Source organism: Coptis chinensis, chromosome 9, assembly GCF_015680905.1.
Source record: "Coptis chinensis isolate HL-2020 chromosome 9, ASM1568090v1, whole genome shotgun sequence".
Lineage (NCBI taxonomy): Eukaryota > Viridiplantae > Streptophyta > Magnoliopsida > Ranunculales > Ranunculaceae > Coptis > Coptis chinensis.
In genome coordinates, this window is record NC_141464.1 from 18,866,812 (window position 1) to 18,884,695 (window position 17,884).

The following is a 17,884-nucleotide window of genomic DNA, read 5'->3' on the forward strand; positions in this document are numbered from 1 at the left end:
GGCAACGAGCAATGCTGAATACTTGGATTTCAATATGGTAGTGATCTTAAATGACAGCCGACACTCTTTACACCCAAAGCTAGAAGAGGGCTCCAAGATAACAATCAGTGCTTTATCTACTACTCTTAGCAAGCTCCAATCCAGTAAATCCTTTTGAAAGTTTAGAGAGGCTGCTAAGGTACTCTTCTCAGTTTTCCTTAGAGCATATTGGAGTGGTTTTTCATCACGAATTTACTAGATTGGAGCTGGTTCAATCTCATGCCATTTCTGTTGTGCAAGAGGGACAAAGAACTTGTGGTTGTTCATGCGGGCATGGAAATGGATCCATCACTTCAATTATTTCATGCAAGCTTCCCAGATAGGTTTTTGATGTGGGGATGGTTGAGCAACATGCAATGACTTTTGTTGCTGGTTTGTCTTGTGGGGGACTGAAGCCGTTCTGTGTTGTTCCATCCACATTTCTACAGAGCTTATGATCGGGTTATCCTTCTTATTATTCTAAACTTGAGCATGTGTTTGATTAATTAGAGACTTCGATGACATCTGCAATGTTATATCTATGCTAAACTACTGGTTCTACTTAATCTACTTGGAACAACAGGAATATTTTCGAGCTTGTAGGCAAGAAAATATAACTTTGCCTTCTCTATGAAATTTTTTTCTCATTAAATACTTATGGTGAGGGATAAAGAAGTCATGATTAGGGATAAAGTAACTTCTGTCGTGAAATAAATCAAATATTCTAAAAGTAATAATGTGATATTTCTATGCCAACAAAAAACAGCCAAATTCCACTTTCCTTTTTATATGCAAGTAGAATATGTACCATACTGATCGAACAATTCCATGCACAAATATTGGATAGTTTCACATATTGGATCCACTACATCAATATCATGATGCCTCATTGATAAAAGTTAAAATGAATAGTCTACCTACGAAATGAACGATGAAACTCAAAACGTAAGTAAACTAAAACTATCTTAAGATGCTTATATTTATCAAAGTTTCCTACTCTCAAGTCTATCGAAATAGAGTGGAGTAACGAATTCGTTCCACTCCTAGTGCTCTAGCATGTAATTGTTTTCTAATCTAATTAGTCGGTCTTAAGTCAATGAGAGCTTTACGAAGGTGATATACTACGATACTTACTGAATTTGATTAGTTGAATTTAACTACGAATTCTATGGAAATATGATTGTGCTTGAATCTAGATAAAGGATTAGAGGGGAATTGAATCCACCTTGAATCCAACTTAATAGCCTAACATAGATTCTTGTATCTCGATTCTTACGTTCTTCGGCAAGAAAAATTTGAGTTCTAATCCCTAGTGTTCATGGCATTTCTACCGAGTACTAACTAGCATGTGAGGTCGTCCACCCATTCTCATGGCGAATCACGACCTTCTAGATTGGAATAGATTCTACAATGTTTCTACACTATACCACTAAGTTTTCATCAAGGCTTCATCAACCCCTCTAATGGAGGTTTTAGCCTTGAGTCATCAAACCATCATTTCCCATTTCATTATAACTACCCATCATATTAAAATTCTAACTTAACTAAATTAACTAACAATGGTTTAATCTATTTAAACTACGGAATGATAATCAACAAGAATTAAAATCAGATCTATAAATTGAAATAACACAATTCAAAATTGCGAAAACAACTATTTTATTTATCTAATCAATCAAGAACAATGATTCAAAGACTTAATCTAAAACAAGAATTTAAAATGGAACTAAAGCTTAATTTAATTAATGAAAACAGATCTAGAATTATCTATATTATTTTAGGTCTAACTAGCTACCATTAACAAAGAGCTAAACTTTGGTTTTTATACTTTCAGATCCAAAAATCGTGCATGGGCTTGGAGCCATGTTTTGGGCCAGAGAATCAGGCCCAAAACCCAATTCTTTCAGTCTAAAAAGGCCTCTTCAGCTGCAGTTGGTTTCCACAGACTTTTCGTCCACTTCTGCTCCTCTGATTGGGTCAAGGCTTAGACCATTGGAAAGCTCTTTCTGAGCCGGTCCTTTTGACATAAGGTAGGCCCAATTCCGAGGTTTGAGTCTAAAGATACGGCTTTCGGAAGTTCTGCTGACTTGTGTGTTGTTTCACCCCGTCGACTTTTTCAGCTTTTGACCGGTCTTTAGGAAGGCTTTATCTTCTTGAATCTTGGCCTTTAATCACGGAACTCCTTAGTAACCGACCTTTTCTCCTTTATCTCACTAAAGTGGCACATTTATGTACATAATGGACTTTGAAGCCTGAAATGCATAAAAACACGTAATCAGTGTTAACTCTTAATTATTACTCACATAATTGGTCCAAAAGTATGACTGTTAAAGGGTTAAAACTACAGTTTTGGGCTCTTATCAAACCACCCCCAAACAGCATTTTGCTTGTCCTCAAGCAAAGATGAGAAATTAGAATAAGTGACCAAAAATGGAGTTCTATCTACTCTCGTTTCGCTGAGTGTGATTGCATTGACCATATGCAACAAGACCTTAAACCACTATGAATTCCCTAGTGGACGAGTTATAGCCTCGTGAGAGTTTTCCAGTGAAGGTACTCACAAACTTCAACTATACTACAACGACTAAGAAATAAAACTATTGTTTTTCTCATTCATGTCCCAACTATCTATACATCTCACTAGCAATTGAATAAGAATAACCAAGTCAAAAACCTAAACTAATATATGCATAATAATCAATCATCTATGATACAAATATATATACTATGAGTAATACTATGAAATGCCTAGCAGGTTAAGTTTCTGAAAACTTCGAATAAGCGTCCTTAAGTAGGTCCTCACATAAATGTCAAGACAAAACCACTCTGATTTTTCCACTCAAGTTTATTTTGCTCCGCAGTGCAAGGGCACACTTTACCTTACAATCTCAATGACAACAAGGAAGCCGGGTCGATCAAACACATCTGCCACTTACTATCACACTAACCTATTCCTAATTGAGCTAGAGGTCTTTATTAGGTGTTGCGGGGATTAGGAGATGGTTTAAGAAGGAAGGAAATGGATATTCAAAAGGACAAGTCTGAGATAATAAAGTCTTCATATTATGTAACTTAGAGAAAACCTTGTTATTTTCTTTTGCTTCTATACTTTGTTTCCATCCTTAGCCATATTTTTCTTTTTCTTTGGCTTTTGACTCCCTTTTATTGGAGTTTTTATTTATTTCTATATTATTTTTTTTCTTTTCCTTGGATGGAAACTTCTTTTCTTTTTCTGAAGCAACTAACTAATTTTTGTTTACACAGGTTTTTCTCTTCTTCTTTCTTCACTCATTCTATTCTCAGACTTATTCTAAATTGGGTAGGTTGATTTATTTTTTTTTTTTTTTGTTTTTGTTTTTGTAACAGGGTAAAGGAATTGTGGTTTATGGAAGGCTAAAGAAAGGCTCGAGGGGCTTACTAGCGGAAAATAATTCATAGGTTTGAATTTCTGGCTATATCGATCCAAAAAGGGCCTAAATTCTTACTTAGGATATGGCATAGTGATCAAGCAAGTGGACGTGTGATATCTCTATCCGGATTTTACTTCTCCCTTGTGTCATTTCTCAAATGTTTCGCTCATATAAGGCTTTAGGCTATATTCTCACAGGATTTGTAGAATAAGTACTCTAGCCTAGATTTCAAAAACTTACTGCTAACAATCATAGATACTCATGTAATATATTTATAGATAGACGCAAAGATTATTACCTATATATTAACCTAAGTTTCTAACAATTATTCTGATGCAAAAGCTACGTGAGACTTCTAGATTGTTAAGAGCATGGAGAAAGAAAACAATACCAATATTCCTAAGTTTATAGCATAACTTGTTTATTTATATTTTTGAATTTTTTTTTTAAATTTTTAACTAGAAATAAAATGCATATTATACATATTTATATCCTAATAGATGCCTCAATTATACGTGTTTCTATGCCCCCCCAACAAGAATCATGCTTTATCCTCAAAGTATTGTAAATAAAGAGGGTAGGAAAAATACCATTGAAACGTGTGAAATTCAGGAACATCTACAAAACAAAGTTAGAACGTACTACTATAGGAAATAAACTGACGCAACTCTATACGAGTTCCACCCATTATGGGGTTAACAAAATGAAATTGCTTGGGACATAAGCGGACACTAAAAACTAAAACTTACCTTATCTCCCCGCTTAAGCATCCTCCTCCTCATTAAAGATATGAGGTTCCTTCAAGATCCCGCCAAATCCATTATAACTTGCCAAGCTTGCCGCCATTTATCATCTACTAATGCTAACCTGTTAAGTGTTATTATGTCTGATGGGATGTACGGGGCGACCAAATGAGGCTGCACCTGCCATCCCAACCAAGTCATTATTCGCAATGAGTGAACCACCCTATTGGTGGGTCTCATGACTTCAACCCTTTTCCAATCTGTGAATTGTGCACAGAATACAGGTAAACAACTACGCATGATGCGGCTTACCAACACAGGCATAAGAAGATACTTACGCCTCATGGTTTGGGCTCTCTTAAGACTAGTGACCAAAACTCGGGGAATGTCATAATGGCGACGTCCCTCAGCTAAAGCGAGGAAAATGTCACCAGCAGTACTGTTTGCAGAAATGAACTGCCATTCCCCCAAAATATTCATCAGGATGAATAACATAGTGGTGCCTACGTTTAAGGAAAGGCTACCAAGGGCAATGCTATATCACCCCTGGTCCATTACTCGAAATACCCCTCCCCCATAATAATCATGGAAATATGTATAATCATAAAGATATGCATTATCAGTCATATATGCCCATGTGTGAACAGGATCAGGTATTGGTATTCCTAAAACTAAGGCGACCAAATTTTTATTGAATTCATGTGTCGTGTCATCGACTACAACGAAGAATTCTTGATCTCCATCCTTATTACAATAGAATTTAACATGGTCATAGAAATAAGCAGTAAGTTGTGGTGAATATGACTCGTCATCACTTACCAGTAGATGACGCCATCCTAACTGCAGGATCCTGTGTTGGAACCAGTGTCCATAGGTCTCGGTGCCCAACACATCTTTGAAAGACTGTTCAGGTATGACTATAGGAGATGTCATCACAATAACTCTTTGAACAGTTCCACAAAAATCCTGGAATGACCGTCTGAAAATTGGAAATTTCCGTTCACGAAAACTGAAAAGGCGTAGGGCGCTGGTCGCTCGTGTAGGGCGGTCGTCTTGTGTAAATGCGATTATAGTGTTATGTTATGGCTGTCACGCTTTGGTATGAGGGGGGTGGTCGCTTTCCATGAGCGGGCTGGTCGGGTCTAGGTCGATAGGTCGGTCGAGAGATGAGGGCGGTCGCGCTCGATTATGAGGGCGGTCGCTTCTAACAAAATTCTTCAAAAAAAAGTAAAAGCAGCGCTCCGACACAAAGCGCGCGCCGTAACCGAAACCGGAGTTTAGATGAAAAAGAAAGTAAAACTTGGAGTGGATGGTGCGGGATGATGGTGGAATGTATTGTGGTTTGTTAGTGTAGAAAGAAGGAGTTTAAATAGGTTATGAGCTTCCAAAATGAATCGGGAAGTTCCCTATTTGTTTGAAGGCAATTTCCGGAAATAGGAAAATTCCCAAAACCGAAAACGGAAACAAGCCATTTTCATGATTTCCTAAAAATCCTGGTATCTTTCATACTGGATTTAGAATAGTAACTTCTAAACTTTCCTAGATTTCATGCCACCACCACACAAGTCATAGATATGCCGATATCGCCAAATTATCAACCTTTCCTCCAAGACAACGTAACATATATATGATCATATAACCGACTTATGCTCGGTCTAAATATTTCCACCCCCAACCAAGTCGGAAGGTGGGATAAATGATAAAACAAGCAAGACTTTCGAAAATAACCCATTATATTAAAAATAAAATAAAATATAAATCCAAACAACATTAAATAAACACATTACTATTTAAATTTAACTCTTGAATTAAAATCCTTCTAATAAAACGAAATTATGAAATAACAAATAACTCCAACCGGGGTGAACACCTAGTTTTGTGATGATGATGGACCCGAGATGGAGATTGGCTTGAACCCTCTGTCCTTTGGCGACGACGCTCATGCCTGTCGGACTCGGCTGAAACAGAGTCCTCTACGGGTGGCATGCGTCGTAGCATCTCTATTCGGAACAAGCGTTGGGCTTCCATCTCAGCATCGAAAATACGCATAATCGGGTTTGTTGTTCTGGTGGATAGTCTCTATGTTATACAAGATATCGTCCCGTAACCCCTTCGAGCATTTCAAATCTCCTCGAAGGTTCCCTTGCTTCTTTTGAACTACTATCCGCCTATTTCGATATCACCACAAATACCATAAACGCACCGCAAAGGCGGTTTGCAACACTTGCATCGTTCTACATTAGAATTACACTTCTCTAATGTATCTTCATCCATCCATGTCATATCTTCCCTTTCATCCTCCGACTCATCCATTTTTTCTTCGCATAATGGCCAAAAGTCTCTTGGATGCAATCCAGATAGATACTTGCATTAGAATGCAATTTGATCTTAATAGGAGCAGATCTTGTGACAAATCTAAAGGAGAGCATGATCTTAGTGATCAATACGGAAGAGGCGCTAAACTCTTCCCCACTCCTCGAATCACATTAAACATTAAATCAAGGATGCAGAAATTATACTTCTTTGTTTGCAAAATCCAGAGAACGTCGCGCACATTGCGGGCCGATATCATCGACTTTGTCTTTCCCGAGGGGCGTTCCTACCAATCCACGGAGCTACACCCGGTTGATTGGTTCTCGGGGTGGTCGGGCAGACGAATGGGATGTCGGATTGTATTCACCCTCCACGACAGTATCCTTCATCAAAGCAGAACTCCAAGATATCGGGGGTTCTTGAATTGTCGTTACTAGGTTGCTTTCAAAGCGTAATTCCTAATAGTTCAAATAACAACCGTCCGCTAAGCACTTCTCTCCGTTCCTCCTAACTTTATGAAAAATCCTATCCCCTTCCAATTCTCGCTTTTTATAAAACTGTTCTACCAAATCATAGTGATAGAACTCCTCAGTTGAGTACCACAGTCCGTTCCAATGTCTCTTGAACATCTCCGCGTCATAAAATGGCGCCGAAATCGGAAGCAAAACGCTTTTTCCGCAAAATTCTACGTCGTAAGCGCCATTGAAATTTCTTAGACTACTAACGGTTTGTAGACGTGGGGAGGCGAAGTTTGAAGAAAACTACTAAAACGGCGTTGGTGGCGTTGGTGGTGGTGGTGGAAACTGTAATTGGTGGGTGTTTTTCGAAGTTGGGTTGGTGGTGATGATTGTTTAGAGAAGATTTAAGGTGGATTTGATTTCCTTGTTGTAGGTGTAGTTAGGTTTTCTTCCCTCTCTCTATATTTATTTATTTATTATTTTTTTTATTATTTTGGTTTCCAAAACTTGTAACCGGCGGTTTGGGATTGAAGTGGAAACACTATGCGTGTGGGTTGGGAAGGAAGGAGACGCACAACGTGAGTGCGGTTTGGGCCCAAGCCCAGTTTGAATTTCGAAATTTTCCAATTTTTCGCGCAATTTCAAACTCAATTTGCCGCTTTGTTACTGGCCCGATTTTGGCGAATGAGTTATGGAAATGATCAGTAGAGAATTTCCAATCCAATGATCCATAAAACACTCAATTCCAACCATGGGTGACGTATAAGAGGGTGGAAGAACGCCTCGAAGTGCGTGTGTGACGTAAGTTATCGCGACGAAGGAAATCTAAGTTTAGATTACGTCAACCCAATTGAACTAATGGGCCTAAACAAAACCAATGGAAAGTTCGAGCAATCCCGATGGAAAGATCGACTGCCCACCCCAAAACAAATTTTTAAACACAAAATTTGTTTACAACGGGTCGCTTTTAAAGTCGATTCCCAAGACTTGTTGGATTGCTATTTCTATGATTTAAAGAATTTTAATTTTATTTTTATATGTTTATTATAAGAAACACGAAAAACAATAAATACATAATTCACTCCACGAGGAACATGACTCAAAACCGAAAACATGCAAAAGTGGAAAACGTGAATTATGTAAACCGTGGACTTAGGATCCGGTACTTACAGCCACACACTCCATAGGGAGGGCCCGGTTACCTGAATGGTGTACTTATCGGATATGGAAATGAAAGTAAGTACACCAAATGACAAGGGTCATCCTCATCATAGTGGTCCTGTAAAAGGACTTCCTCTACATCGTGGGGGACGTAAGTTCGTGAAAATGTTTTAACCGTTGACCATTAACTTGGAAGGTACTGTTGTCATTTGGATTTACCAAGGTGATTGCCCCGTAAGGGGTGACTTCATAACTAGAAAAGGGCCGACCAACGGGTTTTAGTTTGCCCTAGGAAAAACATGTAGACGGAGTTGTAAAGCAAAACCTTTTGACCGACCACAAACTCTTTGCGCAAGATATGCTTATCATGAACACGCTTCATGTTAGCTTTATAATCCTTCATGAGATCGCATTTAATCGCTACGGATTTCTTCAAGCTCATTCAATTGCAACTTGCGTTTGACACCTGCCTCATCAATATTGAAGTTAAGGCTTTTATAGCCCACGAGCACGGTGCTCTAATTCAACGGGCAAATGACATGGTTTCCCAAATACAAGTCTAAAGGGGAGACATACCTATAGGAGTTTTGAAAGCAGTTCTATACCATAAGGCATCCGATAGACGCTTTGACCAGTCTTTCCTATCAGGGTTTACAGTTGTTTCTAAAATCTTTTTGATTTCCCTATTAGAAACTTCTACATGTCCGCTAGTTTGTGGATGATAAGGAGTTGCTACTTTGTGTGTAACTCCATACTTTTTCACTAGAGATGCAACAACTCTGTTGCAAAAAATGTGTTCCACCATCACTAATGATGGCTTTAGGAATGCCAAACCGATTTAAAAATATATTCTTTAATAAAAAATACAACGGTCTTATGGTCATTGCTACGGCAAGCTAGGGCCTCTATCCATTTAGACACGTAGTCCACGGCAAACTAGAATATAAATGAAACCGTGGGAAACCGGAAAGGACCCATGAAATCAATGCCCCAAACGTCCGAAAATTTCTACGATCAAGATTGGATTTAATGGCATCATATTACGTTTAAATGATTAAGCCCAAGTTGTTGGCAACGAATACACGCCTTGCAATGCACTTGGGCATCCTTAAAAAGGGTAGGCCAATAAAATCCACATTGAAGAACTTTAGCGGCTGTTTTCATCCCACTAAAATGGCCACCACACTTTTGTCATGGCAGAACGATAGAACTTCATTGTATTCCCACCGGGAATACAACGACGAATAATCTGATCCGCACAATACTTAAAAAGGTAGGGCTCATCCCAAAGTAGTATAACTTCGCCAAAAACTTCTTACGCTCATTTCTTGACCAATTATAAGGCATAACATCAGCCGCTAGATAATTTACAATGTCAAAGATACCATGGTGCTGAAAAATGGCATACGATGCTCATCGGGAAAAGAGTCCGGTATGGACTCGAAATCACCGATCGTCGTTTGTGAGTCTAGATAAGTGGTCGGCAACTACGTTTTCGACCCTCTTTTTTGTCCTTTATTTATAATGTGAACTCTTGCGGAGAAGGATCCATCGGATTAATCTCGCTAGCATCCTTCTCTGCAAGAAGGTACTTTTAAGGGTCTGCATGGTCCGTGTAAACTAAAGTTTTAGAACCAACCAAATAAGGATCTAAACTTATCTAAAGCATAAATGACGGCTAAGAATTCTTTTTCTGTAGTTGAATAATTTCGTTGAGCATCGTTTAATGTTTTACTAGCATAATAAATGACAGTGGACTTATTATCTAGTTTTTGTCCCAAAGATCGCACCAACCGCATAATCACTAGCATCACACATGAGTTCGAAAGGTTTAGACCAATCGGAGGTCAGTATAATTGGTGCAGAGGTTAGGGCGGCTTTTAAAGTTTCAAAAGCCTTCTTACAGGTTAAAATTAAAATCAAAGATTGCATCTTTCAAAAGCAGATTAGTTAAAGGCCTAGCTATTTTCGAAAGTCTTTAATAAATCGCCTATAAAACCTGCATGGCCCTAGAAAGGCTCTAATATCACGGACAGTCCGTGATTTAGGTAAAGTCGCTATCTTATCTAGTTTGGCCTTATCCACTTCGATGCCATCACTAGATACAATGTGACCTAGTACTATGCCCTTTTTCACCATGAAATGACACTTTTCCCCTCTTTAAAAAGCGAGGCTCTTTTCTTCACACCTTGTCAAAACCTTAGACAGGTTAGACAAACAGTCTGTGAAGGAGTCTCCATAGATAGAAAAATCATCCATGAAAAATTCCATAAAGCACTCTACCATGTCACTAAATATATGAAGCATACACCACCGAAGGTTCCAGAGCATTACAAAGGCCAAAAGGCATTCGCTTATAGGCATACGCTCCAAAGGGACATGTGAAGGTAGTCTTTTCTTGGTCATCAAGATCAATAATAATCTGAAAATAGCCCGAGTAGCCATCCGTAAAACAATAAAAGCATGACCAGCTAGGCGCTCGAGCATTTGATCTATAAAAGGTAAAGGAAAGTGATCCTTTCGTGTCATAGCATTTAAACGTCTGTAATCAATACAGATCCTCCATTTCATAGGACCTTGTGTGACAACATAGTCACCCTTTCCGCTTCTTAACCATGGTAACTCCCGATTTCTTAGGAACTACATGAATGGGGCTTACCCATTCGCTATCGAGATGGGGTATATGATACCGCGATCGAAAGTAATCGTAAAGACTTCTTCCCTCACCACCTCTTTCATGGCGGGGTTCGCTTGACGAGGTTCGCGAGAAGTCTTCGCGTTATCCTCCAAATGGATACGATGAGTGCAAACATTAGGGTCAATTCCTTAATGTCAGCTAGGGACCAACCAATCACGAGACCGATGTTCCCTAATCACCCGGATTAAACGCGTGTCTCTTCATCAATAGATAACAGAAGATATAATTACCGGATGACTACCATCCGGATCGAGTTGAATATATTTTAACTCTGGGGGAAGGGGTTTAAGACCGGGTGGGAGGAAAATCAATAGATGTTTCGTCGGGGTCCTCATTTTGCATAATGAATACTTGCTTAGGTAGCAAGTCTTCATACTCAATATGTGGAGCAACCAAAGTGTCTACAATTGGTGTGGACTCAAGGATGGTGTTGACTTCCTCTAAGTAGGAGTCATTTACAAAATCTGACTTTCCAAAAGAAAGGAATTTGTACATATTGTTTTCAGGAAACGTGTTGTTAAAATAATCTTGAGCTAAGCTCTCGATCATGCTAACCTCCCCATCTATAGATGAATCTGATAACTGTTTCATCATTTTAAAAACATTTACCTCAACTGTGAGATGGCCAAAAGATAAGGACATCTTACCATCGCGGCAATTAATAAGTGCGTTGGCAGTTGCTAAAAAGGGGCGCCCTAAGATGATCGGTACAGAGTCATTAGCAACTTCTGTATCGAGGATAACAAAATCCGCAGGATAGTAGAAATCCTGAACCTTAACAAGCACGTTTTCCACTACACCCTTAGGATACTTAATAGACCTGTTCGCTAATTGCAACGTTATTTTTGTAGGTTGCATTTCCTGTAGACCTATTTGTTTATACAAGTAATACGGGAGTAAGTTAACACTCGCCCCCAGGTCTAATAAACTGGTCGTCATGTGGGAATCTCCTAAGGTGCATTTTACAGTAGGACGACCGGGGTCCTTGTACTTACCAATTCCATTATTTTCGGATAAAGTTGGGAATTGTTCAGTTAAAAAGGCGTCTTTCGGTATGTTGGCCTTACGCCTAGTAGTGCACAACTCTTTAAGAAACTTAGCGTGATTAGGTAGCTTTTTAATAGCTTCGAGAAAAGGAAGGTTTATCGTTAGATTTTTGAAAACATTCCTAATCTCCTCGAAGTTGGTATCCCTGGTTAGCATGGCTAATTTTTGAGGGAATGGTGGTTTCACTCTATATTTAGCGTATGGCTCGACTTGATGTGTAACCTTGGCTTTCTGTTTCTTAGGTTGTGGTTTAACCGGTACCTCTACAAAGGTAGGTTCTTCGGTTTCTATTTCAAAGATCTAGTTCGATATCCGGTGTAGGGAGGATCACGGGGTAACTATAGGCATAGTTACTTTGTTATCAACCACTTTTCCGAGGCGAGAGTGGTGATGGCATTTAGGTCACCTACTATTGTCGCTTCGTACTAGTATTACCGTTTACCTCAAAGGTCGTGTTTGTTGTTTTAGGGTTTGGTATCGCTTTGTCCCGAAACACGCCTTTTGGTTGGGCTTTCTCTTGGGCTAACCGTTGTATGCCCCGATTTATGGATTGTAATATCTGTTGGTTTGATTGAGTCATTGATTGGAAAAGTTGTTGGGTAACCTCGTATAAAAGGCGCGTTGATACGGTCCGTTTGTGTAGGTGTAGTAGTCACGGTGGTGCGACCGAACTATCTCACGCTGATTATTTATGGGTGGGTTTTGATAGTTACTATTGTTAACCTAACGATACCTCTATTGGTATTATAATTATTATAATTATTCTGACCTTGTGCTACACCTTGTCGGGTTTACGCTTTGGTTGTTATAATTATTATAATTTCCGACCTTGTCCTTGTCCTTGCCTAGGTGGAGCTTGATTATAGTTGTTTGTTTGCCTAACATTTTGGTTATTAAACCCTGGAGTTGTAACTTGTTGATTGTTTCACCAACTAAAGTTGGGATGTTGTCTCCATGGGGCATTAGGAATAGGATAGTTATTAATGGAGCAAATATTATCTTCCTCTAATTGTTGTTGTTCATAGGCGAGAGGACAATAGGAGTCAGGGTGCTCAGGACTCAAACAGAAATTACATGGGTTGGAGTTGACATTCATGAAGGGAATAGGATTTTGTTGAATAGAAATAGCCTCTACTTTTTTAGTTAGAGATTCGATTAAATTTTTAAGTTCTGGGTCGGGTTTCATCTCAAACATACCGGGCGCCTTAACTCGCTGAAGAAGAACTAGTAGAGCGGGGGATATCATCACTCCCCAATTGTTATTAGCGTTTAGTTTGTTCTTCTAAAATTTATAAGCCTCCTCGAGGCCTTTTTACTTAGGAAACCCATTCATTATGTTAAGGACTTCTTTATGGTGATGTTGAAGTCCTTTGCAAAAGGCACGAACTAACGTGTCTTTTCCTAGGTTATGGTGTGGACACTCTATTAGCAGATCGGTGAAACGATTCCAAGCCTCAGAAAATGATTCATGAGGGTTCTGTCGGAAGAAATGAATCTTGGAAAGCATTTCATCCATCTTTAGGGGTGGGTAAAAATGTTCCATAAATAGCTGAACAAGTTTAGCCCACGAGTCCACAGAGTTAGGCGCTTGGGCAGTTAACCAAGACGCTACCTTATCGGCTAAGGTGAAGGGAAATACCCTCAGTTTAATTTGTTCCGCACTAACCGTAGGATGATGGAATGTTGTAAGGACTTGTTCAATCCGACGCATGTGTTGGTAAGGTTTTTCATGGCCTAAACCATGAAAAACGGGTAACAAATTAAATATGTTTGGGGGGATTCAAAAATCCCCCACTGGGTCTGCTAGAATGATGCAAGATTTAGGGCTATCGCTCAAAGCTTTGTAGAAGTCGGAGAGAGGAGTCTCTCTTTCTTCACCCATTATGTCAGGTATGGTTGGTGGAATAGTAGTTAGAGGTGTTATGATTGGTATACTCGATATGTTTGTTTGTTGACGGTTAATTACGTTCGGTGTTTTTCTCCGACCAGACCTTAATCTCATGCAAGTCTAAGTCTAAATACGAAAACAACCCAAACAATCTTGATATATTAGTATGAACCTCTAACTGGAGATGCGAGGTATGGAAGAAAGGAATACCTGAAAGCGTCCTTGCTTCGCTTATGAATAGCGTCTTGTTTACGCGTGTTCAGTGTAAATAACAAGTTAGAACACTAAAAACTTACAAAATTGAAGTTCGAAACAAACCTGTAGAAATCCGCAAAATTTTGCTTAGGGCGCAGGTGCGCTCGGAGAGGGCGCGGTCGCGCTCCTAGTCCAGCACGTGAGCGTGGGTCGCGCTTGGTAAGAGGGCGGGTCGCGCTCGAAGTCTAGTAAGTGAGGGGTCGGTCTCGGGAAGAAAGTCGCTACTCAAAGTCCGAACTATAGAGCGCAGCGCTCCTTATAAGCCGGCGATGGCGGCCCGTGTAATTTTTCCCCGAATTTTTTCAACGAAAACGAATAACCAAAACATGGGTGGGTGGGTTTAATGGGACTTAAAAATGACTAATTCTACTATGAAAACAATGCTAAAGTGCAACTAAGATGGCAGCGGCGCCATTTGATAAAAGTTAAAATGAATAGTCTACCTACGAAATGAACGATGAAACTCAAAATGTAAGTAAACTAAAACTATCTTAAGATGCTTATATTTATCAAAGTTTCCTACTCTCAAGTCTATCGAAATAGAGTGGAGTAACGAATTCGTTCCACTCCTAGTGCTCTAGCATGTAATTTTTTTCTAATCTAATTAGTCGGTCTTAAGTCAATGAGAGCTTTACTGGTGATATACTACGATATACTTACTGAATTTGATTACTTGAATTTAACTACTAATGCTATGGAAATATGATTGTGCTTGAATCTAGATAAAGGATTAGAGGGAATTGAATCCACCTCGAATCCAACTTAATAGCCTAACATAGATTCTTGTATCTCGATTCTTACGCGTTCTTACGGCAAGAAATTTGAGTTCTAATCCCTAGTGTTCATGGCATTTCTACCGAAGTACTAACTAGCATGTGAGGTCGCCCACCCATTCTCATGGCTTAATCACGACCTTCTAGATTGGAATAGATTCTACAATGTTTCTACACTATACCACTAAGTTTTCATCAAGGCTTCATCAACCCCTCTAATGGAGGTTTTAGCCTTGAGTCATCAAACCATCATTTCCCATTTCATTATAACTACCCATCATATTAAAATTCTAACTTAACTAAATTAACTAACAATGGTTTAATCTATTTAAACTACGGAATGATAATCAACAAGAATTAAAATCAGATCTATAAATTGAAATAACACAATTCGAAATTGCGAAAACAACTATTTTATTTATCTAATCAATCAAGAACAATGATTCAAAGACTTAATCTAAAACAAGAATTTAAAATGGAACTAAAGCTTAATTTAATTAATAAAAACAGATCTAGAATTATCTATATTATTTTAGGTCTAACTAGCTACCATTAACAAAGAGCTAAACTTTGGTTTTTATACATTCAGATCCAAAAATCGTGCATGGGCTTGGAGCCATGTTTTGGGCCAGAGAATCAGGCCCAAAACCCAATTCTTTTAGTCCAAAAAGGCCTCTTCAGCTGCAGTTGGTTTCCACCGACTTGTCGTCCACTTCTGCTTCTCTGATTGGGTCAAGGCTTAGACCATTGGAAAGCTCTTTCCGAGCCGGTCGTTTTGACATAAGGTAGGCCCAATTCTGAGGTCTGAGTCCAAAGATACGGCTTTCGGAAGTTCTGCTGACTTGTGTGCTGTTTCAGCCCGTGTCGACTTTTCAGCTTTTGACCGGTCTTTAGGAAGGCTTTATCTTCTTGAATCTTGGCCTTTAATCACGGAACTCCTTAGTAACCGACCTTTTCTCCTTTATCTCACTAAAGTGGCACATTTCTACACATAATGGACTTTGAAGCCTGAAATGCATAAAAACACGTAATTAGTGTTAACTTTTAATTATTACTCACATAATTGGTCCAAAAGTATGACTGTTAAAGGGTTAAAACTACAGTTTTGGGCTCTTATCACTCATATTCTAGTGCTTTAACATACTTGCTTTAATATCCCAAATGGATACACAAGTATTTCTTGCATAGAATATATATAAAATGCATGGTTACTTCTTGATTTCCTCCGTTCTATATTTTTAAAATCTTCTAGTTGGAAGTAACACTCTATCTCCCTCCCTCAATGTTTTGTTGTGGTCTTAGGTTGTCCATGACATGGAACAACAAAAGGTACCAGTGCGGTTTGCAATTTCAAGTGTTGGACTGGTTGGATCTGATGGTCCCATGCTTGGTGGGGCATTTGATATCACATTCATGTCATGCTTGCCAAACATGATTGTCATGGCTCCAGCGGATGAGGTTGAGCTTGTAAACATGGTGGTGACTGCTGCCCATGTAGATGATAGACCCATTTGCTTCCGCTATCCAAGAGGTGTCGTTGGTGGGATGAACAGCTTTTAATGCAATGGAATACCCCTGGAGGTAATTACTGTACAATGTCTTTCATGTATGGACTTCCAGAACACACGCCCGCTTGTGTGGGCGTGTCGAAGCATGTGAACTTACAGCTGATATATCTTTGGCATAGCTCATGACACTGGTTCTATTGGTTGCCAGATTGGAAAAGGCAGGGTTCTTGTAGAGGGTAAAGATGTTGCTCTGCTTGGGTACGGGGTGATGGTTCAAAATTGCCTTAGGGCTCGATCTCTTCTTGCCAACCTTGACATTCATGTAACTATTGCAGATGCAAGATTTTGCAAGCCCCTTGATATCAAGCTTGTGAGGGAGCTATGCAAAGAACACACCTTCTTGATAACAGTAGAGGAAGGATCCGTGGGAGGATTTGTGTCCCACATTGTGCAGTTTATTGTACTTGATGGACAGCTTGATGGCAAAATCAAGGTAATGGTTATCCCGCTTTGTATTCAAGGACTTGTATAAGATTTTAGATGCCGCCTTTGAGCATGTTGATAGGTAATGAAGAGGTGCTCTCTTACACTTCCCGGAAGCACCGTGCAAATTACATGCTATTGGTGTTACTGCCCAAATCATTAACAACTATTTAAAAAAAAATTCTGGGCAGACACAAGTTTTAGATTACTCCGCTAGTGATGCAGAAAAATAGACGACAACGTTTTTATTGTAAGTCAACCTCAACCAACTTTTGGCACAGGGTTGGACTGATCTTCAGAACTTCCTTTGTCATTCAGGTACTCTATTATGCGGATGTTCCGTCTGTTTATTTTAGGGTTTAGGGTTTAGGGTTTATTTTCCTTTTATAAAATTTGCATTGATTTTCTAGTACAATGTTTCATACTGCAGAAAAAAGAAAACAGAGTGATTTGTTAGTCTGCGATAGGTTCTTGGATTAAATTGATTACATCAAGCCAGGCTGTGATAGGTTCTTGGTTGGGTGACTGTGGTTCTCTTTTGCTTATTTCGGTACTGCAAATTAGATTTTGTTGGTATATGTTGGCTCGTTACAATTTTTTGTATATAGTGTAATATTTGTAATTGGAGATGATATTTGTGTGATGAATGTGATTTTAAGATACGTTTTATCTTTATTTGATGATAAATGACCTGGAAAATGGTATTATATTGGGATGATATTGACAATTTTTTTTATTATTATTTTGATAAATGGGACATCACTTTTAAAGTGATTTATAGAGTTATTTCACATCACTTTACAAGTAATTTGGAATCTGAATGAAACGTCACTTCTTAAGTGATGTTAATCGGCCTTATTGATTTCATTTAAAAAGTGATGTTAAACGTTATAACATCACTTGTGGACATCGATTAAAAAGTGATGCAAAGTTATAACATCACTTGTGGACATCAATTAAAAAGTGATGTAAAGTAACATCACTTGTGGACATCGTTTAAAAAGTGATGTGGAAAACCCTTACTTTTCACGTCGCCACCAGTTACATCACTTGCAAAAGTGACGTCGTATATTTTTGACATCACTTATGGAGTGATTTTAAATGTTTTTTATGTTGTAGTGATTGTAGA

General features: G+C 38.9%; 1 pseudogene; it reads left to right on the plus strand.

The window, feature by feature from the left end:
* Nucleotides 1–318: 318 nt before the first annotated feature.
* Nucleotides 319–16,804, plus strand: LOC147475110 (putative 1-deoxy-D-xylulose-5-phosphate synthase, chloroplastic; annotated as a pseudogene).
* Nucleotides 16,805–17,884: the final 1,080 nt, after the last annotated feature.